This window comes from Lemur catta, chromosome 22 (assembly GCF_020740605.2).
Source record: "Lemur catta isolate mLemCat1 chromosome 22, mLemCat1.pri, whole genome shotgun sequence".
NCBI classification, from domain to species: domain Eukaryota; kingdom Metazoa; phylum Chordata; class Mammalia; order Primates; family Lemuridae; genus Lemur; species Lemur catta.
Window position 1 is genome coordinate 13,352,160 of NC_059149.1, and position 24,836 is coordinate 13,376,995.

The 24,836-nt window shown below is 41.0% G+C and overlaps 1 protein-coding gene across 2 annotated transcripts in view; it reads right to left on the bottom strand.

Moving 5' to 3' along the window:
* Window positions 1–24,836, bottom strand: part of NRG1 (neuregulin 1) — a 976,611-nt gene that overhangs the window by 427,117 nt on the left and 524,658 nt on the right. The gene's annotated exons all lie outside the window — the stretch shown is intronic.

Genomic DNA, 24,836 nt, shown 5'->3' on the forward strand with positions numbered 1-24,836 from the left:
AGTTATATTTGTACGAGCGCAAATTTGAGGATTATAGCTAATCACCAAAAGTCACTATGAAGGATCTCAACTCAACATGGAGAGCGATCTTTCCCTCTTTCTGAGCTCTTTGTGGAAAAAAATAAACAAAAACTAAAAAGAGGAAATGAAAGCAGACAGTCACATTTTCCTCTTGCTAGTGAGTGGTTCAAGCTGTGTCTGGGGTTTTTTTCCATCGTTTTCAGTTCAGCTGTCCAGGTCTTACCTAGATTCCCCTCCCTCACACCAAAAATTCAAAAGGAAATGAAGAATCCTGGTTTTCAAGGACTGTACCATAGCTCCTTGGCATGGGTATGGTGTAGGGTATGGCAAAGTCGCTTTGACCAGCGAAGAGTGAGCAGAAGTGGAAACAGGTTACAAAGCTACTTTTTTTGAGCACAAAGCATCTACGAGACCCAAAAGCAGACTACTCTCTTGAATGCCACGCAAATCTTATTATTGATTGTATAAGGAAACGTGCTTTCCAAATGTAAAAAAAATTCAAAACAATGAAATCTTCTAAGTGGAATGTGTTTTCATGGTCAAAGTCTAAGTCTTCATTTTCTATGGATTTATTACATTTTCTTTCCTAAGACACAATATCCATCTCAGTCGTGACATTTTTTTTCATTCATCAACAATTTCCTTCAAAAAAGTAATGAAATAATTCTGAGAACGAAAGCAATTACTGAAAACCAGCAGCATTTGTATAGAAATTTCTAGCTACTATGCTATCCACAAACTTGCTTATCACTTTATTATTGACAGTACTAATGACTTTCTCTAAATGACAGTTTATGGTGAACAATAATTATCTATCTATCTATGTATCTATGTATCTATCTATCTATCATCTTTTTATCTTGCCCTAGGCAAAATAACCATTTGGAATCAACCATTTAGTGCTATCCACACTGAATGGAAATAGCAATGCGATTTTTTTCCCCTACTCTTGATTCTAATCACTAGTGCATTAGCATCAGCCAGATGGAAAATACATACCATAAGCATGTGTACTACACACGTGTGCAATATATCTTTCTATCTATACAGGGAGAGGGTAGCTAATTTTGAACAGTCTGTTTGTTTCCAAGGTTCTGAGATCTCAGACACGATCAGTGGATGTGGTATCCGTAGCTAATAAAAAAAGATACTCCAGAAACAAGGAACTGATCAAAAGCAAACAAACTAAACAACACAAAAAAGAAATGTGTTAATCTCCAAATAGAAAATGAACCAAGTCTGGTGGTGGTACAACACGTTGCATTCTTTAACAAAAAGCCTCTTCTTTTCTGACTGACCCACTTTTCCTTCTGTAGCCAGAGGACTGCCCTGTGCCGAGTTCTGTGTACAGCTACACAGAACCAGGAACTGGGGAATGGTTGGCAAATAAATCCAGGTGCTGCAGTTCCAAGATAACGTAAATTTTGTATAAAGTCCAAGAGCACCTGGGAACATCTAATCATGGACCAAAATTCCAATCCCTTTGAAGAACATAAAGGACACTATGGATACATGAAGGGTGTCTGATTTTTACAAAATGTTCTCTAAGCTGTGGTGATTGAAACTTATTAGAGCTGAAGGGAAATCTGAAAAGCCTTTTTAAGTGTATGGTAGATTAATTACACAAATGTCCCAATTGTACCCCTCTCTGTGTCATCCATGCCCTTTGCAATATGACTTCGCATCTCCCTATCCAGGTGTGGAGTCCATTCCTTCCTCTTGAATCTGGGTGTTCCTGGGATTTGCATTGGCCAACAGCATATGGCAGAACCAATATGGCGCCTCCAGGAGCTATGCCTGCTTCAACTCTCTCTCTCAGAACCTTGCCTCTGCCATATGAACAAATCTCGGACAGTCTACTGGTTCATGGGGAACACAGAAAGCAGTCATCACTGCAGCCCTGGCTGCCAGCCAGCCAACAGTCAAACACAGGCATGAGGCCATCCTTGACCACCTGGCCCCCAGCTGCCTGGCCATTGACTGCCACAGCTTGAGCGAGCTCATCCGAGATCAGCCATGTTTGGCCTGGATCAACACAACCACCCGCTGACCCATAAGCTTGTGAACAATCATAAATGTTCATTATTTCAAGCTACTGGGTTTTGGGGTAGCACATTTTACAGCAATATCGAACTGATAAAATTCACCAGGCCAATGTAAATACCAAAGATGCCATCACTAGGTAGAGGCACCTTGTTTATCCACATTTATCTTCCTACCTATAACCTGCAAAAGGATCTTTAAAAAGTACTGATGGACTAAAACAGTATCCCCAAGAAGCAAGTAGTGATAGTCTACTTGCAATGAATGTCCATGGACTCATAGGTGCAGTACTTAAGAGAGTACTTATAGCATCTTGCAAATACTCACATTCCAAAAGAACTTATGGCTCAGTTGAGAGCTCTCTTGCCTATGTCTGCAGTTAATTAACTTGCCTTTTTTTCACTTCATTGAACTTAAAGAGAAGCGAGAGTTTGCTCAGAAGCCACATACCATGTTCCCTCCTGCCTACAACCATTGCAATAAACCAGACAGCTTTCTGTTCACTGTAAAGACTCTCTCTCTAGGAAGATAACATGGTAACAATAAAAGCACCACCTAGAGTGAGGCATACGGAACCTCATCAAAAAGTCTCCAGAACACACAGGAAACAAAAGTCAGCACTCTCTACCCCAAGTAGACATGACAACAAACACCACTTGAATTGTCCAAACTTAGCCAATCCTGGAGATACATTTTTTTTTTAAATATTACACAGGGTAACAAAAAAACATGGGACTAGAAATCCAGAGAAGTATATATTTCTGTCCTTGTTCTACCACCAATAGTTGCATAAATTTGGTCAAGCTCTCTGGATACCTGAACTACCAGATAACCACTGAGGAGCCTTCTAATCTTGTAATTTTATGCTTTGGACTTGCTGAGATTTTTAGTTCATGACTGTGAATGAGTGCACAGAAGTGCACCTAATGCAGGGAGAGAACTCTGCACTGGGAGTGCTTAGTCCTGCTTCTGATATCAGTTTATCCACCTTGAGGAAGATCTATGTCTCTATACCTAAGGTCGATTATCTGTGAAACTGCTGATGCATTTGGGCTAAATAATCTCTAAGGTCCTTTCCAGTTTAGAATGCCTGATATCATAATACTCCAATGTTATATGTTTTACATTTGATTTCTAAACAGAGCATATGACCAAGGTTTAGGCACACAGAGACTGAGGAGTATTCAGTCATTTCCCACAAAGGGAAAACAAAATGCCATTTTTCATTTATCATATTCAAGAGGATAATCCTCAATGCTAGTGACAATGTAGTGTGGCACATTAGAAATTGTTACAACAATGTGCAATTATGTATGGGGAGACTTAAAAGTTCACATACCCTTTGTCCACTACTTCTAGGACTGAATCCTAAGATTTTAGAAATAAGGTCTAAGATTAGTATAGGACATCTTTGATACACTATTTTTGGTCAAAACCACATATATGTACTGCAAAACATGTACATCTAGGCAACGGAATGTTATGCAGCCATCAAAAATTATGTTTGCTGATATATTAAACAAAATTACGTAATATATAAATCTGTATGTGTGGTATTTCCTCAACCAATTTATTTAAAAAATAAAATAGTAGGGATGTACCAGAATGTTAATAACGGTCTTCCTAGATTAATGGGTTGGAGGGTGGTTTTATTTTCTTTTTTAACCTTTTCTTTATTTTCTCTTTTTTAAAACAATGAGTATGACTGTTTTTACAGTATGAATATCAATTATTTTTATATAGGACTTAAAGTTTCCAAATAAGCAGACATTAAAATTCTTTTAAAAATCATAATAAAAACCAAGAAAGTCTTTGAGGAATTCTATTAAAATCCAGGCAGGTCATATCTTTAAGGATCAAGCAAACTGTTTAGGATTCTTTTTTTTTTTTTTTTTTTTGAGACAGAGTCTCACTCTGTTGCCCGGGCTAGAGTGCCGTGGCATCAGCCTAGCTCACAGCAACCTCAAACTCCTGGGCTCAAGCAATCCTCCTGCCTCAGCCTCCCGGGTAGCTGGGAGTACAGGCACGCGCCACCATGCCCGGCTAATTTCTTCTATATATATTTTTAGTTGTCCATATAATTTCTTACTATTTTTTTAGTAGAGACGGGGATCTCGCTCTTGCTCAGGCTGGTCTTGAACTCCTGAGCTCAAACGATCCACCTGCCTCGGCAGACAAATGCTTTTATTTGCTCATGCATTCATACGGGAATTTATCAGTATTTACTGAGCACCTTCTGCACATAAATGACGGACAGTGATACAATGTGATGACCAATGGTATTAATTTGCTTCCCAGCTTCTGTGGTGGAGCCAGGAGTCTGGGCACTGTCCTAACAGACTTGTTTTGCTCTCAATAAGGTGGCTGTGGCTGACACAGGGAAGACTGCCAGTTGCTTGTGTGCCTGAGTGGAGACTGTAATTTCCAGTAGAGGGTTTCTTAACTTTGCCACCCTGTACATCAGTCTGAAAAACACGACAGACTCAAATGGCACATCTGGGTACGGAGAGTACCTGCTGGAAATTGGTAACACCTAGAACGTAATCTAGAAGTATCACAGACTTTTGCAACTTGAATAGGAGGGTCCAAATTACACCTCTACCACTTACTAACCTTGTGATCCTGGGCAAATGACTTAAACATTCTGAGCCTCAGTTTCTCATCAGTAAAATGGGCATAAGAAATCCCCATGTCACAAGACTCCTGTAGGAACTAAAGGTACATAGAAAGTGACTTGCACAGGGCTTGGCACACAGAAGGCACTAGGAAAACATCAGGCTCCTTGTCAGGGTTGTCCTCAAGGATATCTATACTCACAACATAAATGCCAACCATGCAATAGGCCACCCTTGATCTGTAGCACCAGAAAAAAAGTTGGGGCATCCCCTGGACTTCTCTAGAACTAGAGGCTGGGGACAGGGAGAGTCTGATGCAGAAAGATCACCGTGTTAGTTTGAAGAAGAGAATTGCCACTTCATCCGTCAACATAATGAATCCTGAAAGTTATAAGAAGAGGTTAAATCCAAGGAAAACTCAGTCTCATGTGAGTCAGGAGTAGGGTTTGAGTATTTCTCTGATCTGAGTTCATCACAGAGTACAGATCAGGATATGCGAGTGCCAGGACCACTGACTCCAGGTGCCACCTGCACAGTGACAGGTGGCTGAGGGCATGTCCATCCATCGTATCCCCAGAAAGTAGGATGGGACTCGGCAAGCCACAGCCTGGGCAGAATCTATTCAGAGTGAGAGTTTCATGGAAGCCAGTGGAAGGGAAGCAGACTGTAGTCTGCTGAAAGTACGGCGGATCTGAGTGGCCCTTGGTGACATGTCCTCATATGGGACACTTCCTGACCAAGGGCTGTGGGCAGATCACAGCTAGAAGGCAGAGCTGCAGATACTGACAAGCTTTCCGAGGCTGGTAGGACTTCCATGAGACATTCAAGAATGGAAATTACTCCTCTAATTAGGGACGATGACCTCATGCCTCTGTCTGGAACCACTCGGGTTCCAAAAGTGTGTGCGTGCAAGGCAATTCTGGTTCCTAATTTTAGTTGTTTCAGGTGGAGCTGAGTTTTAAATGATACATGAACAATGGTTAATTCTTTCTTTTTTTTTTTTTTGAAGAATTGGAATTTCTCAATTTTTCTTCCTCAATAGCTCTATCTTTTACTTACTTACTTATTCTGTTGCTTTGACTAACAATTTTGTAGTTAATTTCTTATTTATGTCGTAGGATATTTAGCAGTACCCCGGCCTCCGCACACTACCTACCACTAACACCCGCAAAGTCCTGACAAGCAAACATGTCATCAGATACTGCCAAATGTCCCAGGGAGGGCAAAATCACTCCCAGTTGAGAACCCCCAGATCAGGGATTTTTAAAGACATGTGGGAAGGTTTCTCAGGAAAATCATAAAATCAGAGGGATGGGAAATATATGTTTTGAATTATATATCATGCTGATGAATAAAAATAACTCAGCTAGGGAATCCAAAGTGAACAAGACTACTGCACTACAATGACAGGCTGCAGACGAGATGGTAATTTCTATTCCAAATAAAGTTTCCTGTTCTGAGACGAACTTAACAGTGAAATGTCTTACTCGAAATTTAAGGACACGGAAACAAAGTTTAAAAAATTAAATAGATGCTGTTTTTAGCTTAATGCGTCATACTGTCATGCACGCTCCAGTGACGCTTACTTATTCGGGGACAGATAAAAACACTCCCCCTGCAATGGCATACATACATTACAATGACAGGGCGTAATGACCTCACATTTAATTCAATAGTAGCACGTGCGTCATGGATAGAAATTAAATTCAGGAAGGAGGCAGATGAGGTTCCTGGAATCAGGCATCTCAGATTTGATTTTCACCAACCATCAAAGAGCCTTTGACATTCCACCTGGGCAGAGCTGAGTCTCATATTCACTTGAAGTGACATCAGGTGTGGCTGTCCCCCCTGCAAGCAACCCTGATCCCAGCACTGAAACACCTCACCTAGACCCATGGTCTCCTGAGTTTTCCCTTGCCCTGTTATCCACACAGCAGCCAGAGTAGCTCCTTTAAAACAACTCTGATGCCCCTTCCCCTCTATTCAAAAGCCTCCAAGGCTCCCCATTTGTCTCATAGTAAAAGCTTAATTCCTTCCACCTCAAGGTCCATCAATAGATGAATGGATAAGGAAAACATGGTACACACAGACAATGGAATATTATTCAGCTGTAAAAAAGAATGGAATCTTATCATTTGAGGCAATGTGGATGAGGCTAGAAGACATCATGATAAGTGAAATAAGTCAGGCACAGAAAGACAAGTCAGGCATGATCTCACTCATATGTGGGGGCTAAAAAACCCTGAGCTTATAGAATTATAAAGTAGAATTGCGGTTATTAGAGGCTGGGGAGGGAGTGGGGGAGGAGACGATGGTAAGAGGTTGGTTAATGGATACAAAATTATAGCTGGATGGGAGGAATAAGTCCTAGTGCTCTGTAGCACTGTAGGGTGAATATGTTTAACAATAATTGAGTATATATTTTCAGAAACCTAGAAGAGGATTTTGAATGTTCACAACACGAAGAGATGATAAATGTTCAAGGTGATGGCTCTGCTAATTACCCTGATGTGATCATTACATATCGTACACATGTATCGAAATACCACTCTGTATCCCACAACTATGTAAAATTATTGCATGCCAGTTAAAAAGAAAAAAGGAAAAAAAAAAGCAGAATTTATACTGTGATCAAGGCGGCCTTAATCCTTGCTGCTCAAAGCATGGTCTGGGGACCCGCAGTGGCAGATGCATCACCAAGGAACATGGTAGAAATGCAGACCCGTGGGCTGCCCCAGTGCTTCTAGATCAGGGTCTGTGTTCTCAGAGGATCCCTGCGGGATGTGTGCACGCAATGGAGTTTGAGAAGCACAGTCATCCACGATCCGATTTGCAGTTACTTCTCCAACATCATCTTTCTCCTTCTACACTTCCCTCGCTCACTCTTCTGTAGCTAACTGGGGCTCTTGCAGACACTCTCTCTACAGAGCACGATCCAGTCCCGGGGCTTTTGCTCTTCCACTTACTCCCTCCCTTCCGTCAGCTCCCTGCCTTCGTGTCCCCTTACTCAAGAGCCTTCCCTGACCCCTGTAACTACAGCACTTCTGCGCTCCCAACCTCGTCCTGCCCAGGCCACTCCACGGCCCTGCATTCTGCTTTATTTCAATCCAGGACGTTCCTCTGCACCCCATGTTGTCTACTGGTGTCCATTCTTCTGTCTGTCTCCAGGTCCACGGGAGCAAGGACTCTGTGTGTTATTTTGCTCATTGCTCAATGCCCCGATCCTGGAACAGTGCCTGGCACAAAGTAGATCGGGAATCATTGTCGACTGAATGAACAACCGGATTGTGCGGTCCCATGAGATAAATCCCCTGGAGAGGAAGGAGGCTCCACCAGAACGTGGAAGCTGGAGCTCTCCTGATCACCAGACACGATCCTGGTCACCTCTGCCCGGCATCATGTGATGCTCGCTTTGACGCTGCCTGGAAATGGACTGGGGCCAGAGACAAGCATCAGTCGGAGGATAAGCCCACATCAGGCAGAGGATCTGGGAACAAAGCTCGGAGATGCTGCTCCTCTTCTGACACGTGGGAGGAAAAGGCTGTGCATTTAGTTTACACCATTTTTTTTTTTTAAGGGGAAAACAGCCAAAGTTTTCTAAATGCATGGGATTTTTTTTTCCAGAGAAAGATTAATCTTTACTTCTTCTAAAAAGCAACCTGTTTATACATTTGCTGGAGGGTTTGTCTGAGAAAAATAAAATAAAATAGGGAAACTTGATTTGACACATCTGGAGCAGATGGGCATGTTTTGTTTGGCTTCCTGTGGATGTTTAAATTGGGGTTAAGATGGGGAAGATGGTAAAACCGTCTGAAAGCTCAGGTGGCTGGAAAAAGACTCGTGCAGAATATGAGAAACGGCACAGAGTACGATGTAGCAGCTACATCATTAGACATCTTTCCTTTTCTCTGCCTGTCAAAGCCTATGTTGTAAATGTTAATGGGAAGAAAGGTAATGAGGTTCAAGGATCAAATAGGTGAGCATAGGATTGAAGAACAATTCATGAGCAAAAGCATTTTGCTCACATCCATTTATCACACAGCGTAACCAATGTGCCCTGGAGAATCATTAGAGAGAAGAAAATCTTCTCTCCACCTATCGCATGCTCACTTGAAACTCAATTTAAACGAAAGCTTTTCACACAAAGCATAGGTGTGTTGAGGATGAAGCCAGCAACAGGGGAGGTTCCAAGTGCATAGCTTTGCACGGAGCAGAGAGTGTGTGAGCTGCACTAAATGCAACAGCACAAAATTGAGAGAGAGCAGAGTGTAGCATTCAGCAAGGTGCTCTGGGACCTTACCCATACTTTTTAGTTCCTGACGCACCAAAGGTGATTATAAAGTGACCCATAGTCATCATCTTTATTCCACTTTCTGGTTTCGGATTTTCTTTTTTTTCTTTTACCCTCCATCCCCAAACCATATGTACAAATTGTAGGCATTCAGTGTTTAATTCTAAGGGATGTTTGGGAAAAAGAACACAAAGACATTAACCCCTCAGTTTTGGAAGAGCAATACTTAGTTTTCACGCACAAAACTATTATTGATGATTATGTTTTGTTCTATAGACAGGTTGACTTTGGGTATAATCCATGGATTAATTTTCATGCATTAGAAAAATGCCAATGCAAACGAGTTTAAAGTTATTAGCCAACAAATTCAACCTATTCCTGATTCCGTGAGCAATCGTAAAACAGTAAAAACATCAATCTTTAAAGGTCCTTTCAAGTTCCTGAATCATCACAAACTACTTAAAAGGCAATGTTCTCGTGACTGCCAATTTTTCAGGAATAAAATGTAATGATTAGGAATTTAAAATCAACTTATATCACATTTCAAGAGGCTGCTTTTAAAAAAAATGTATCCAGGGACTCCAAGGTACCACCTAATTCTTAAATCTCTGGATCGGTACATTAATTAGACGTGGACCACGCAACAACTGCGACTATTCTCTGCAATTAGACAGCAACACTTCTGTGATTTAAGTTTCCACCCCCAAATAACCTGCCTTCCACTTTTAAACATATATTAAATGATTTTTCTGATAACAAGAAGAGTAAACAAATCATAGTGGTTTACAAATCAAGTAGGCAGTACCTTTATGTCTCTCTTTGGAAGGCATAAAGGTACTGACCTTTTTGTTCTCTTTTTATTGGTTTTTGTGCCAGAAAAAATAACTGCAAGTATTCCAAAAACTGGGAGGGGGCTGGGAATGTAAGAGTCTTTCTAAATTACTTCCAAAAAAATTTTCAATGATGAGCTTTTGGACCAGGAAAGACTCAGAAAGAAAAACAAACCTAAATCTGCCCCACAACCACAAAGCCCATATGCGACTCGTAGCAGAGGATGTGTGCATGAATATATGAGCGTGGAATTTGGCCACAACCGGGCTGATAACATGCTTCATCAAACGGTTCATCATTCTGCCTCCATGGATCTTGTCTTCTGACTTTGGCAAATGTACGGAGAAAAGAACACAGATTCAGCCAACTAATTCTGGACTCTATCAACAGTTTCATTATTTTGTCAATCAAAACGCAAATCTCCAGTCCTCCACGCTTGAAGAAATATGCTTCCTTTCAATCGAAAATTTGCCTTCAACCTTTTTCTTCCCCCAAATACTTTGATTAAAAAAAAGGCTTAATAGTTGTTTCTAGTTTGGATGAAGGAAATTGATTTATTTTACTGGGACCCACTAATATTTTGGTATGGATCTCTAAGATAAGAGTTATTCCTTGAAACACTCTCCAAAAGGTATACTGACATTTTGATCAATAAACGATGGCTCCTGGGACACAAGGCAGGTGAGTCATAGGCCAATTTATGTGAAGAATTCTCATGGCTCCATATTAGCCCGGTGTCCCCAGCAGCCCAGACCCCCTCTCAATGTCCTCTCAGCTGTCTCCTGGCACCTGCCTCCAATGGAAACACACCTGTGTGTGTACCACTCCCTCAGCGTCCTGCTTTCTGAGACTGGTGATCTATAACAACCGATCCTAATAAAAATATCGCCAGCCAGTGTTAGGGACTGAATGTTTATATCTGACCCACTCCCACCCCAAATTCTCGTGTTGAAGCCCTAACTCCCAACGTGATGATATTTGGAGGTGGGGCCTTTGGGAGCTAATTAGGTTTAGATGGGGTCAGGAGGGTAGGACTCTCATGATGGGATTTGGTGTTTCTATAAGAAGAGGAAGAGACGGGAGCTCACTGTCTGTCTGCCATGTGAGAAAACAGGGAAATATTTGCAAGCCAGGAAGAGAGACCTCCCTAGACCCCCAACCATGCCAGCAGGCACCCCAATCTTGGACTTGTAGCCTCCAGAACTGTAAGATATAAAAGTCTTTGTTTAATCCACACAGTCTATGGTATTTTATTATGCAGCCTGAGCTAAGATAGTCCCTACTGCAGGAAAAATGGAAGTTTAATATTAGAAGCCTGAAAACACAATGCTCTAACTTGAGCGAATGGATAAATGAATCAATGGTTGAAGTTTACTCAGCAAGGCTGGCTGACGAGGAAAAACAGCCCTTCCAATCAGCCCTTAAAATGATGCCTCTGCCTGGACTGCGTCTGAGCCCAGTTAGTTTTCTAGAAGGAGGCCATCCGGGGTGCATGTGTGGAAACCAATTCTCTGAGAGTGGCTGTGACTTTTTGGGAACACACCCCAAATCCAGTCCACCCAAAGAGCCAGACTGCAGGGGATCCATCTACAAGTGTAGCTGAGCTACAAGCTTCCAGTGCGAGGATTCACCAAGCTATACCATGGATCTCTGCCAGTGTGAAATGCCAACAAAATAAGGACCTTTTGTCCACATTTAAACAAGGAAATGCAAGGTTCACCACGAACATCGTAACTTGCTTGAGAGAAATTTTTATCTGGGAGGAAAAGGAATATTTTCTCATAATAAAGAATTTAGCCCACTCTTAATTGGGGGATTTGTGTGGGTACAAATACCCAGTCTCTTCTTATCTTCTCTATCTGTCCCTCTTCTCTGAATCTGCCTATCATTGGTTCAGCTCCAAATTTTCATACTTTCATTTCTTTAACCATTCTTGAATAATTTACTCTATTGTTAATCAAGTTTGAGGACGCTTGAAGAAGGAACCCCTAGGAGACAAGGTTTGGTATAAAACTTCAGTCTCTTATTTCTCGTTAGCTCTACTTTCCAATGCCTTACTTTTGGGAAGAATATTTCAGCCCATGGAAAATATATCTGCACTATGTTGGGAAACTTCTCTGATTTAGGAAGACCTAGGGCTAAGGCAAGCCTAAAAACAAAAAGAAAACACGTGGGATTCTGACAAGAGGGAGAAAGGAAAAAGGTGTAGGAAAAAAGGGTAGAGAGAGATCCCCCAAAACATCTCACTTATTTTATATTGTTCTAGAACTGGTCTTAGCCCAAAATACAAAGACCTACTTTAACTTAGGGGTAGTGACAGGGAAGTAGGAGGAAACTAAAATCAAAGGTGGGGATAAGAGGTAGAATATCTTTGATAAGGATCTAGATAGTATTGATAAATGTTTGGCTACTGCATCACAATTTCTTTTAAAAAGGAGAGAGAAAAACAAACGTATTTGTAGCATTTGTTGCTCAGTTTCCAGCTTTTGCTGATTTCTGTGGTATAAATGTTCTCAACTGGGCTAACTACTTAACATGGTGTCAGTGAATGTGAGTTAGGAAGACATGCATGGAACTGGCTTTTGTGAACCGGGCAAATCAACTCTACCAAAGTCAACTTAGATCTCCATGTTGAAAGTGGTAATCCCAGAGAAACAGTAGAGGGTAGAGATGACATGTTGAAACCCTACCCTGTAGTATATATTAAAATAGGCTTCAAACAATGGCCACTTTTTGAAGATGAAATTTCGAATTTCCCTGCTTTTGCCTGACAAGTGCTCATGTAAATTTGTGTCATCCTTTGACTGGTTAAGTCCCGATTTTGAATAGCTTAGCTTTTTTATTTCATTTTGTTAAGTAAATGAAAAAATTTCTGCAACATAAGGATGAGAAGTTGCAAATTAAATAAACTGAAGAATCCATAGGAATGCTGCTTGTATCCCGCGTAATTCATAATTCTGCAGCACCTCTGCTCAGAGCTTGGGACAGCCCTTCCTGTTGACTTAGACAGTTGTTATTATTTTTTATTTCTGAGCATTCACAACTTCATACCGCACACTGCTAACAGATGCACTTAACAAAATGTCTCATTACCTTAAATCACTGGACATGCAAAGCAGGTCAGTTGGCATTTCTACTTACATCGAACCTTGTTTCTGTTTTATTCTGATGCCTCCATAGCATACTAAAATGTTCAGAATCACAGTGGCATTTAACATAATGATGGATTTTGTGTTTGAGTATTCCAAAGTTATTGTGCGACTGTTACGTATACATATTTATGTATGAAAACCAGATGTTATATTTCTTTGTAAGCCCCAAATTCTAATCATTTGTGAGGGATAGAGGGCAAGTGCTCTGGATATGAACTATGTTCTAATCACTTCTGGTTTTCATGCTACTGAGGCAATGGTTGTTACACTGCTCCTCGTACAAAAGATGCATATTGTTGTTAAAAAACTTCATTATAAGAGAGAGAAATAAGAAGTTCTCAACAAACACTTGTTTTCTGCCAATCTGCTTGTATCAATGAATCAATTAATTATGTCATACCTTGAGAGAGAATTCCCTTCTTTTGCTTTCCAGTGGCTTGGAAGACCATGGCATTATGATCCCACAAAGCAAACTCATTCACTTTTCCCACGACAGTTTCACTTCAAAAGCTTCCAGACTGGCTCTAACCCAGAGAGTTCCTCTCCCTTCTCAGGTGACCTGGTCACAGAATTCCAGAATTGTCCACTGGGTCCTGGCTCTAGGAGGCAGAGGGAGGCTGCTGGGCCAAATCGCTCCCCGTGGACCTGGACGTCCTATGCTACGGTGAGACCACAGCAGGTGAGAAGCATCAACTCTGAGAATACAGCCACCAACAAGGTATTAATAATAAAAATCCCTAGTGGGATAGAATAGGAAGCATTCATATTTCTCAGGAATTCACAGACTTTTAAAAAAATTCTTATTTTAAATTATTTAAAAAATGTTTCTTTTTTTTATTTTTTTATTTTTGAGATGGAGTCTTGCCCTGTCACATGGCCTAGAGTGTAGTGGCATGATCATAGCTCACAGCAACCTCAAACTCCCGGGCTCAAGTAATTCCTCCTGCCTCAGCCTCCTGAGTAGCTGGGACTATAGGCACGTGCCACCAAGCCTGGCTAATTTTTCTATTTTTTGTAGGGATGGGGTCTCACTCTTGCTCAGGCTGTCCTTGAATCCTTGAACTCCTGGCCTCAAGCAATCCTCCTGCCTCAGCCTCTCAAAGTACTAGGATCACAGGTGTGAGCCATCACACCCAGCCTCACACACTTTTTTATAAATAGTATATAAAAGTGCTCCATATGGAGCCTTGATCTATAGTTGCTAGAATTTAGAATTATTCCATTATCTCTAGCACTAATCAGCCTATTTAAAAACACAATTTGACCAGCCTTCATTTTATTTCCAAATAGATAATCTTTTCAAATTCTTTTGATAATTAAGATATTTATAAGAGACAAAAATGAGGAGTATTCTACAAGGCGTTTAAAAAGACATCAGTATCTTTGATACTATGCTAATAATGGACATATTTAATAAATATGTGGGGAAAGAGGGAAAGAAAGGAGAAAGGAAGGAAAGAAGTGAGAAGGAGAAAAAGGAAGGAGGGATGTATGGATTAGGTAAAATGCGATTTTTTTTTTAAGCTCCTGAAGTAAATTGGCTACTGTGTATGGTCCCATGAGCTAAGTCAGTTTCCAGGCCGTCTAGATTATTTCACTAAGTATGTGATTTATGCCTGTCCTTTAGCTGATATTCTAATACCGTCACACCTTGAGGGATGGGGCTGTAACTTTCTCCTCGTTGGCTCTTTTCCAGGGACTTGTACAGGGCTGGTCAAGTCACAGCCTCACAAAGACTTGTCGCATCGATGATTGATGCTGAGGACCACACTCTAAAACCCAGGGCATGGTGTGTAGAGAAACTGCTGCAGGAAATGCCTTGGGAACCCCTGAAACTGTGTTGAGGTCTGGCCTCTTAGGAACTATCCCACATAAATAAATTTTTTGTTTCCTAAAAACCTTTTTTAACAATCCCTTGCACCATGATTAAGTTTAAACACACACACATACATATGGATGGACACGTGTACAAACACACACATGTATACACTAAAAGGGAGAAAGGCAGAGGCCATCAGCATGTTGCAAGTTTGAATTTATCTTTCATACCCAGATCCTGGGGAAATAAAAGAGTGAAACAGATCGGCATAAGTCTTCACTATCCATACAGGGTCCATCAATATCATTGGAAAACAAATCCACCTACCAGGACTGATAATGGCGGATTACTTTTTTATTCAGTATATCAGCTTTTTATTTCTGTATAACCAATTACAACACATATAGCCACTTGAATCAACACACATTTATCATCCCACAGTTTATGTGTGTGGCTTAGGAGTCCTAACACGGTTAAACTTGTTCTTTTGCTCAGAGGCTCACAAAACTGCAATCAAGGTGCTGGCTAGGGCTGCAGTTTCATTTGAGGCTCAAATGGGAAAGGTTCTGTTTCCAAGACCATTCAGATTGTTGGCAGAATTCACCTCTTCGGTGGCTGTCAGCTGGAGTCTGCCCTCAATTCTTAGAGGTCACCTGCAGTTCTTTACCATGGAGGGTTCCCCAACATAGCCACTTGTTTCCTCAAAGCCAGCAAGGAAGGGGAAGACTCCAGCAAGACATGCATGACAATGACAATCTAGTGTAACGGAACCATGCATTCACATACATCTGGTCAACTCTGCTGTGTATTCCACTGGTGAGAAACAAGTCAAAGGTCCTGCTCATACTCACACAAGAGAGGGAACACCAGGAGTCAGGGATCAAGGACACCACATCAAGAATCTGTCTACCATAGTAAGCCATGACCTTGAACTGTTCTCTAAAATTCCACGGGAAAATGCTTCACAGTTCTCTATGAAACTGGTGCATAAAGAGAGATGTGACAGAATGAAGGGATGAACAGCAGCCTCATTTTAGAAGACTAGGAAAAAAAAAAAAACTATGCCTAGAACTGAGATTATATGAATTATCCATAAGTAAAAGACAAATAGAAGCCAAAGCAGAAAGCATCACAACACATGTTCCTGACATAATTGTGTGCAACAGAAATTCAGGCAATTCTTGACCTCTTAAGGTGTTCCCTGCCATGAAATCTGCACTTTACCTTCATTTAGGACAAGAAGTTTGGACTAATTGTCTTCTGGATTGAAAGGGAGTCTTACTTTTATTCTTAATTGTATTTGATATCCGGTGTTCCTCTCAGAAAAGATCAGTCCCTTCTTTGCATGTGGCAAATGAGAAAGCTCATTTTGAAAGAGACAACTACATCCACACTGGGGGAAAAGGTTACATGTTCCAATTGCTTTATCTTCAGTGGAATTAAATGGCACGCTTCTCCAAAGAGCAGTGAATTTTTGGCTGTCTTAGCCTCACTCACACCGTATTATCTTTTACAATGGAATTACAAAAGGTGGTTTGCAGACCATTGTCTGGGACACGTCATTTTACATCACAGTGTATAACGGATGGGAAGAATGTCTTCTTAAGAAGCACTATTCTTTCCCTAATTTGGGGCTACAATGTCGTGCTTTGATAGTCTTCAGATCTGCAGATACATTATATTTTTATCCATAAGATCCTACTGAGCTGAAACACTATCATTTTTGTACCTCCTAGCACTTAACCTTCATGCTTCTTGCTAATTTGTATCTACCCAGGCTGATAGCTCTTCCTGTTCTGACAGCACCCTTCCTCAACAGTCCTCTCTCAAAACCAGGAAACCCATCTTCCTTGAAAACTGTCTTCCAACTATATCCACACCAGTGTGAGGAAATTAAAAGTCAGGAGACACAACACAATGGGCTTGATCCTTTCGACAAATTTAGCCTGACGTATTAGAGATTGCATTAACTGTTCTTGGATCTCGTTTCGGAAAGGATTATTGAAACAATATATGCTGCCTCAGGGACAAGGAAGTAACTTCACTTCCAAAAACTAAGCATTCCCTCCTGCCTCACTAGTGGGATTTATATTTTTGGTTGTTGGCTTCATGTTTCATAGGAAGGTTTTTATATCAAAACCCAAGGATGCTTTTAGACTCCTACACTTCGGTGCACACTGTTGTGAAATTATTTAATATCATTTACACATTATTCAGAGATTCCACCCAAAAGGTCACAGACTTACACAGAGGGGATATTGATGTTTCCTTTGTGGCCAGACATTTTTAACATATAATCGTCCCTTAGTATCCTTCAAGGACTGGTTCCAGGACCCCCCAAGGATACCAAAATCCACAGATGCTCAAGTCCCTGATGTAAAAGGGTACAGTGTTTGCATATAAGATACACATATCCTACCCCTATACCTTTTTTCTTTCTTTTTTTTTTTTCAGAGATGAGGTCTTGCTCTGCTGCCCAGGCTAGAATATAGTGGCATCATCATAGCTCACAGCAACCTCAAACTCCTGGGCTCAAGTAATCCTCCTGCCTCAGCCTCCTGAGTATCTGGTACTACAGGCTAGCACCACCATGCCCAGCTAATTTTTTAATTTTTTACAGAAATGGGGTCTTGCTATGTTGCCCAGGCTAGTCTGAAACTCCTGGTCTGAAGTGATCTTCCCACCTTGGCCTCCCAAAGTGCTGGGATTAAGGTGTGAGCCCCTCCCCTCTACTTCATGTCATCTCTAGATTACTTATAATACCTAATACAATGTAAATACTATACAAATACTTGTTATACTGTATTTTTTTATTTGTATTATCTTTTATGGTATTGTTTCTTTTTTATTGTTTTTTTTCCCCAAGTATTTCGATCCATGGTTGGCTGAAGCCACAGATGAAGAACCCACGGGTACAAAGGGCCAAATGTACTTTACATTTTATTTAAAAAGCTCGCTGGAGTTACTAAATATGGCTTTGTTAAGTATCACACAGACCAGTCTATGTTTACTGATGGCAATTTTAGATGACAGAGGAAAAAAGTCTGTCACTGTCACATGGCAGTACAGACACTATACTTTTTGACCATCTATCAGCAAATGGGTTTGCTCCGTGGACCACCCATTTCTTTGATCTCATATTTCCGCTGACCTTTGCCTTTGCAATCTAGGCAGCCTCCAAGTCCCTGCTGATACATCACTTTCTTGGTGAAGACTTCCCAAGTTCTATCATTCAGATTTCTTCCTTTTTCTGTGGTCTCAGAGAGTCCTCATTGCATTCTCATTCATAACACATTGAGTTTTTTATGTCTTTTCCAACCAAACTAGAAGTTCCGTGCCAATAACATTCAGCTTATGGTTTCTGTTTTACCGAAGTGCACTGCAAATTATAGACTCTCATTATCCCAACAAGAAATGTAACTCAGATCTTTTTATCATGGAACGCTGTGCAGTGTCTTGACAGCTGGTCTGTTTGTATATTACGGCAATTATGAATCTTGGAGTTAATCAGGTTTCCTCTCTTTACTTTGCTTACTTGGAAGCTTGATGAACATTTAGGCCCCCCTCCAAAATTGGATGGCGTACAATGCTGTGTGCTAATCTTACCTCTTCTTTTAATATTTTCTTCCGTTTTTTAAAAAGTTTTTAACTCCTGTCAAATTACTTTGATTAGTTATATTAATTCTTTACATTTTTGTATTTCTGTGACTACTTGAAATCAAGTTGGAATGACACAGAGTATTCAAAATTAAGCAAAACAGCCGAGCCTGGTGGCTCACGCCTGTAACCCTAGCACTCTGGGAGGACGAGGCGGGCAGATTGTTTGAGCTCAAGAGTTCGAAACCAGCCTGAGCAAGAGCGAGACCCCGTCTCTACTAAAAATAGAAAGAAATTATCCGGACAACTAAAAATACATAGAAAAAATTAGCTGGGCATGGTGGCACATGCCTGTAGTCCCAGCTACTCAGGAGGCTGAGGCAGTAGGATCGCTTGAGCCCAGGAGTCTGAGGTGAGCTAGGCTGATGCCAGGGTACTCTAACCTGGGCAACAGAGTGAGACTTTGTCTCAAAAAAAAAAAAAAAACAAAACTTAAGCAAAGGGACAACCAATAAATGCTCACTGAATTGAATTTACATTATGGCATTTATCAGACAAATTCTTCTTATACAGGAGTTATTCTGTTGCAATGTTAATGTCAGGAAAGTGGTAATTAATAAAGGATGCTGACCTTTAAATATAAAAAACCTTTATCACCCATATTAATTTTTTTCTTCACAACAGTCTGTTATTATTGGAAATACCCACATAATAGTTATGTGAGTCCAGTTCTCCTGTTGGCTTCAGATCCTGTTTCCTTGCAAGTAAAATGAGGGGTTGGGGGTACAAAATCCCTAAGGTCTGCCCTATTTCTAACATGTGACTCTTAAACACTCAGCTCTGCCCTTCTCCCTGCCTATGTTGACATAGCTCCAGGACATCAGGGAGGAGGTCTGACAGCGAAATAAATCTTTCAGACCCTTAGATTTCACTCAGTGTTGGTTTAGGTTTCTACACTGATGATGAATTCAGAAAAGGCTGCTGGGAGAATGTGAGGGTGTTAGAATTTATGTGAGGCCCACCCAGAATGATCTCGGATTTTTCTGAAATGTCATAGTCATGCGAGTGTTTGTTTGGGGAAAGATTAAAGAAAAAAAAAAAGCTAACTATATTTAGCTAATTGAACATAAAAATAGCTAATGATTTCAATTATATTCCCTCCTTTTATGGTCAATCATTTCATTGTTTTGTTTTGTTTTAACAGATAGGATCTCGCTCTGTTGCCCAGGCTGGAGTGCAGTGGCGCAATCATAGCTCACTGTAAGCTCCAATTCCCGGAATCAAGCGATCCTGCCTCAGCTTCCCAAGTAGCTGGGACTACAGGTGCATGCCACCATGCCCAGCTAATCACTTAATTTTAAAGTCTTTTAAAAACCACTGAGGAGCAAGAAAGGCAAGTATGGCAAAGCAGAGGAGAAGAGATTACAAAAAGTGAGGCTCTGCCAACAAGAGTAAGGTATGCAGTTCTCATGGTGTGAATGAAATTCTACCATCACTACTTCTGCATTCTCCAGTGCCCCCCACTTTGCTGAACTTACCTGATATGCACAAACACACACGTCCCCAGAATGCCAGACAGGAAGTTGGCGTCCCATGACACTTGGTACACAAGCTCTGAGGTCACCTGCCATCTATCTACTGGCTGTGCAACCCTGGGTAGTTTCCTAATCTACCCAAATTATTCTCTGTAACATACAGATAACAATGGCACATATGGAGCATAAGGATGTGATAAGGATTAAATGAAATGATGTATTTACAAGGAGGACAGTGTCTGTCATTCATTCATTTGTTCATTCAACACGTATTTATCAAACACCTATTATGTGCCAAATGCTAATCTAGACACTTGGAGTATGTCCAGGAACAAAACAGATAAAGATTTCTGCCTGGAGGAAACTTTCTTTGTAAGTAGTTTATTAAGAGGACAAGTGGCCCAGAAAGGAGGTGTCACGTGCCAGCATGACATTCTTTAAGAGGGGACTGGGTGAAGAGGAAAAGTTGGACAAAGTCCTGTTGGGAGTGGCCAGGGCCCTGAGCTTGGCAGACTGTCTCATGTTTTGGCATCTTCAGGACTTCACCAACCTATTATTTGGATGTTTTCTAACCTACCATTCTTCACTTTTTTAAGATTTGAAGGAAAAACCCAACAACACATGAAAAAACAAATAAAACAATTCATCCTCAAATAAGAGAGTCTTCTCATTTAGAACCTCTAACCCTCTGGGACAAATATATTTTTTTCCATTTTTCAAAGTTATTTCTGGGGGGGACAGATACTTTATCATGGACTTTACAATACCAAGAGTATGTAAGTGTGCAATATATTTGATCACATTTACCGTCATTATGCAGAGTGACAGTAAAAAAAAAAAAAAAAACTTTACACATTTTCAAAAGGGAATTATACCTTCTAAAACAGATATAAAATGAAGTGTCTGCAGTCGGGTGTTTATAGTTCCACAGCTGCAAAGCATCTACAAAACCACGAGTACTTCGTGGAGAATACTGATAAAATTCTACTTCTGATACTTGCTTTCACAACTTCACTGTTTGGGGAGGTTCCTTGCTCTGCAAGTGCAAATAAATCCGACGTCCCCTGCACTCACTGTATATCAAAGAACTATTTAATTGGAGGTTGTGCTGGAAATTCTTAGCAGGAGGCAATCCTAACTCTACAAGAATCTAAGACAAATACAGGATTTCATATTGTAAAATCCAAATCTTGTGATTTTTAGAAATCTTTTCATTTTCTACATTTTTAGGGTTACTCCTGTTTGGTAAATGATTCTCTAACCTAAGACATCCACATACCGGGTGTTTTATGATCAAAGCAATCTTGCATGCTAATACTAATTCTCCTTTATGATAAATAGAAAAAACTACAAAGAGGTTATGTAACTTTCTCCAGTTCATAAGTGTCAGCGCTAGGGCTTGAACTCAAGGCCATGTGGGTCCAAAGCTCAGGTTCACTGAGGACATTGCATCTAAGCTTGGAGAAGTGTGGGCCTCGGAGCATGAGTCCCAGTGCAAGATTGGCTTGATAATCCTGGCAAGGGAAAGAATAGTCTGCAAGGAAAAGCTAGAAAAACACATTTAACATTCACCACAAAGTACTACGTGCATATATTCACACTCAGACACAAGTCCCAAATTAGGGGATATAACATTGGGAGTCTGTTTTAGCTTCTGAAATGGAAATGTCTAATCTTCTTTGGCCATGACTACCCAGTACTGGGGGAGGGGGACTGTTGGTCCTCACTCCCTAGAGATCCTGCTTCAATACACCAGATCTGGCATGGGGAATAAGCACGTGTATTTTGCCAACATTCCTCAGGTGAAGTTGATGTGCAGCCAGAATTGAGAAATGAAGGCTCCATGACATTTAATATTCTCTGATAATCCAACCCCTGCCCATATGGTCAGTAGTGTCTGTTTTAAAAGGCTAGAAAGAGGCTGGGCGTGGTGGCTCACACCTGTAATCCTAGCCCTCTGGGAGGCCGAGGCGGGAGGATTGTTCAAGGTCAGGAGCTCGAGACCAGCCTGAGCAAGAGCGAGACCCTATCTCTACTAAAAATAGAAAGAAAATTATATGGATAGCTAAAAATATACACAGAAAAATTAGCCGGGCATGGTGGCGCATGCCTGTAGTCCCAGCTACTCGGGAGGCTGAGGCAGGAGGATCGCTTGAGCCCAGGAGTTTGAGGTTACTGTGAGCTAGGCTGATGCCACGGCACTCTAGCCCGGGCAACAGAGCGAGACTCTGTCTCAAAAAAAAAAAAAATTAAAAGGCTAAAAAGACAAACTTCCATGTTGAACTAATAGCCCTTCTATTTGCATTATTAGGTAAAGACATACACACACACATACTCTCTCTCTCTCTCTCTCTCACACACACACACACACACACACACACACACACACACACACACATACACAGTAATAGGAGCACAGATAGATGTCTTGTTTTTATAAACATTTGAAATTATCATGCAGTGACCCAATATTCTATCCTGGATTAGATCTGGGAATAGAAAAAGGACAATAGTGGAAAAACTGGTGAAATCCAAAGTCTGAAGTTTATTTAATAGTATTGTGCCAATGTTAATATCCTATTTTGGACAAACGTACGATGGTTACATAAGTTTTTAACATTAGGGGAAACCGGGTGAAAAGTATATAGGAACTCTCTGTACCATCTTTCCAACTTTTCTGTAAATCTAAGATCACACCTAGATAAAAAGTTTTTTTTTAAAAAATCATCACATCAGTTACAAAACCATTAAAGTGTTATTTGCATCTTCCGGTAGCCAATAAGCATTTTTTTTCTTGCATAACTTAAATGTAACAATGGGGAAGGCGAAGAAGAGAAGAAATGAAAGTCAGGAAGGGCTAGAAGACCAAGGACAGCAAAGACAGCAATGAGGGAAAACACAGCTGGGACAGCACAGCCCACGGTGGGGGCCATAGCCCATGTATAGCTACCCTGAATCACAGAGTTTATGCTGATTTTTGAGAGATTCCCCTTTGCTAACAATCCTCCTCTACTCAGAACCAAATGGTTGCATGACTTTGGCCTTTAGCAGAAGATATGGGGCAGGGGCCTGGAAGGACGTGGAAATTCAAGGTCTGGGAGTTGTTGAGCAAGGGACCAAGTAAAGCAGGTACTTAATGCCAGTGCAAATAAACTTCAGAAATTAAGACAGATGCATCTACAGTACATTAAAAATGGATGAGATGAATGGGGACATGAAAGGATGGAGGGAGAATGTCAGGAACAAGAGAACCGAGGACTAAGACATTTGGTATTTTTGTTCTATGGGCTGATCCTGTTTGGAGGTGGAGGCTGGAATTATTGGCACAGCCAGGTACTTTCTCTAAAGCTGCATATTTTGTCTATGACGACTTGTTACATTAATGAGAGAAACTTCTATTACTACATATGATTTCAAAATTATCTAGGATGTCACCTTCAGTTTTTCTAAAGGACTTCTGCCTCAGAGAGATTTCCTTCTTCTACCCCCACGCTTTTCACTGGTAAACTTTACCTTTGATGCATCCTTCATAATAAAACAAGCATGGTGAGGATGCACGGTTGTGTTAGCAATCCCGTTTCTCTCTGAACAAGTTCAGGCAGTTGAAGTTTACACACCCAGGTTTGGGGTTGTGGATGACAATGGTGTCCCAGTACCACTCATTTTATCAAGTTGGGGCAGGGAAGTACACATGAACACGACATGAGTTACAACATGTTTGGAGCTTATGAACAATTTAATTACCAAGTTTAGGATTCGGTAGACGGCCAAGTCTCAGAAGTTATAAAAGAGAAAGAAAAGAAAAAAAAATGAGTGAAATATAACTCTTGTATAAAGCCAATTGCAGAGGCTGATGAGGAAAGGTGAGATGTGTGAAAAAAGCCCTCATAAAAGTCCACATAAGTAGTGTGGAATGTGATTATTACATAAAGCGGAACAAGAGTAAAACCCACAGACTTTTATGTTTGACAGAAATGAGAGCTTGGGGAAAAGAAAAGTTCAATTAATTTACTTTCCGTATTATATTTCCCTGATGTTCAGACACTTATCGGGTAGTCCTGAAGTGACTAAACAATATCTTTTTAGGGGGACATTGAGGGTGGAGGGTAATTATGTGCCTCCCTTTTCATCTTAGTCTGTTTCCTGCTCCTATAACAAAATACCACTGACTGGGTAATTTTCAAAGAACAGAAGTTTATTTGGCTCATGGTTCTGGAGACTGTTAAGTCCAAGAGCATGGTGCCTGCATCTGGGGTGGGTCATCCCGTGGCGTAAGGTGGAACGTGGAACTGAGCACTCAAACTGGGGAGTGGATGGGGGCTGAACTGATCCTTTTATTGGGACCCCACTGCCTGGATAACTAAACCACTCCTGCGATAACAGCATTCAGCATTAATCCATTTATCAAGGTGGAGCTCTCGTGGCCTAATCACCTCTTGAAGGCCCTACCTCTTATTTTTTATTTTTATTTTTATTTTTATTTGAGACAGAATCTCACTCTGTTGCCCAGGCTAGAGTGTCATGGCGTCAGCCTAGCTCACAGCAACCTCAAACTCTTGAGCTCAAGCGATCCTCCTGCCTCAGCCTCCCAGGTAGCTGGGACTACAAGCACGCACCACCATGCCCGGCTAATTTGTTCTATTTTTAGTTGTTTGGCTAATTTCTTTCTATTTATAGTAGAGGCAGGGTCTCGCTCTTGCTCAGGCTGGTCTCAAACTCCTGAGCTCAAGCAATCCTCCCGCCTTGGCCTCCCAGAGGGCTAGGATTACAGGTGTGAGCCACCACGCCCAGCCAGTCCTACCTCTTAATACGGCAATTAAATTGCAACATGAGTTCTGGTGGGGACATTCAAACCACAGCACTTTCTAAGTGAAGAAATTCAATCTTACTTCGTTTTCCTCATTTGGTGTTTTCAACCTGGAAGGTGAACCT